This window comes from Colobus angolensis, unplaced genomic scaffold (genome assembly GCF_000951035.1).
Source record: "Colobus angolensis palliatus isolate OR3802 unplaced genomic scaffold, Cang.pa_1.0 Scaffold376, whole genome shotgun sequence".
NCBI classification, from domain to species: domain Eukaryota; kingdom Metazoa; phylum Chordata; class Mammalia; order Primates; family Cercopithecidae; genus Colobus; species Colobus angolensis.
In genome coordinates, this window is record NW_012117110.1 from 1,456,024 (window position 1) to 1,458,249 (window position 2,226).

General features: G+C 44.2%; 1 protein-coding gene across 1 annotated transcript in view; it reads right to left on the reverse strand.

The window, feature by feature from the left end:
• Positions 1–2,226, reverse strand: part of WHAMM (WAS protein homolog associated with actin, golgi membranes and microtubules) — a 25,985-nt gene that overhangs the window by 9,432 nt on the left and 14,327 nt on the right.

A 2,226-nucleotide genomic window follows, 5' to 3' on the forward strand; every position in this document is an offset into this window, starting at 1 on the left:
CCTCTCAGAGCAATACATTGCCTTTTCTACCTTTTAAAAGAAATGGAATCCCACAGAGGGCATTTATCATGACTTTTTTTTTTTTTTTTGAGACTGAGTTTTGCTCTCGTTGCCCAGGCTGGAGTACAATGGCGCGATCTGAGCTCACTGCAACCTCTGCCTCTCAGGTTCAAGCAATTCTCCTGCCTCAGCCTCCCAAGTAGCTGGGATTACGGGTGCTGTGCCGGCCTATCATCCTCTTTTAAAAGATGAGAAAACTGTAAGCTCAAGAGATTTAAGTAATTTGCCTAAGGTCACGTGGCTACCTAAGTGGCCAAGCTGTGATCTGAACCCAAGTTGAGAGCTCACCTCAACTACCATTCTATTAACCGAGTGCTTTCCAAATTCCAACATTTCCAGAATCAATGGAAAGAGCTCCTCTAAATGGGGTGGGGGAGTGATTATATCTTTAGAGTGAAGGTTACTGCTCCAAGTCTGGATAAGAGAAGGCACAGGAGCATTTTATATATATATATACATATAACACTGCCAAGGAGGTGGAGGCATCTCTTCATCCACAGCACCATGGAAGTGCCCAAGGAGACTCCTGGGTTCATGGGTTTTCTGAAATGTGGAGCAAAGGGCAAATGCCTGTATATCTTCAAATCCTCTGAATAACAGTTCCTAAATCCAGAAGTACAATTCTTAAACACGAACATACAAAGAATATACTCTTCTAACAAAGTATTTTATTTTTATTTTTTATTAGAGACAGGGTCTTGTTCTGTCACCCCGGCTGAAGTGCAGTGGTACAATCATAGCTCACTGAAGCCTCGACCTCCTGGCCTCAAGCGATCTTCCTGCTTCAGCCTCTTGAGTAGCTGGGACTACAGGTGCGCACCATAGAGATGAGGTCTCACTGTATTGTCCCTGGTCTCAAACTTCTGGTCTTAAGTGATTCTCCCACCTCAGCCTCCCAAAGTGCTGGGATTACAGGCATGAACCATGGCACCTAGCCAAGTTTTTTTTAAGTATTTGTATTTAGATGGAAGAGTAATTAACATTTTTGTAAGCTACAAAAGTCACAATTTTCATGTTTTCTTAATTCTAATAAGAATAGTAGGCCAGGCACAGTGGCTCAGGCCTGTAATCCCAGAACTTTGGGAGGCTGAGGCAGGTGGATTGCTTGAGGTCAGGAATTCAAGACCAGTCTGACCAACATGGTGAAACCCCATCTCTACTAAAAATAAAAAATTAGCCGAATGTGGCCGGGCACTGTGGCTCACGCCTGTAATCCCAGCACTTTGGGAGGCCGAGGCAGGTGGATCACCTGAAGTCAGGACTTCAAGACCAGCCTGGCCAACATGGTGAAACCCCATCTCTGTTAAAAATACAAAAATTAGCCAGGTGTGGTGACGTGCGCCTGTAATCCTAGCTACTCTAGGGCTGAGGCAGGAGAATCGCTTGAACTCTGGAGACGGAGGTTGCAGTGAGCCGAGATCAGCGCCACTGCACTCCAGCCTGGTGACAGAGCGAGACTCCATCTCAAAAAAAAAAAAAAAAGCCGATGTGGTGGCAGGCGCCTGTAATCTCAGCTACGTGGGAGGCTGAGGCAGGAGACTCGCTTGAACCCGGGAGGCGGAGGTTGCAGCGAGCCGAGATCGCACCACTGCACTTCAGACTGGGAGACAGAGCGAGACTCTGTCCGTCTCAAAAAAAAAAAAGGAGAAAAGTATAGTAAATATGAGTAAATACATATAAAAGTCTGTATAAAAATGATATATAGAAGCTTCCTTTTCTGCCAGAAAAAATTAAATTTCTTAGTGTTATCCTTTTATGTATTCATGGATTTTTAAAAATTAAGAAATAACCAAATATAAGGTCTGAGGTGAGCTGAATATTATCTGTAATTGTTTTGTGTACTCAATAATTTACAGTAAAATATATTTAGAATTGTTACAGTTGGTTATTAGAAATAGAGTTTCTACCTATTGTGGTTTTTAAAGTACCTGTGGTCCAGGGGCGGTGGCTCACACCTGTAATCCCAGCACTTTGGAAGGCCAAGGTGGGCGGATCACTTGAGGTCAGGAGTTCAAGACCAGCCTAGCCAAAATGGCAAAACCCCGTCTCTACAAAATATACAAAAATTAGCTGGGCGTGGTGGCACGTGCCTATAAACCCAGCTACCTGGCAGGCTAAGGCACGAGAATTGCTTGAACCTAGGAGGCAGAAGTTGCAATGAGCCAA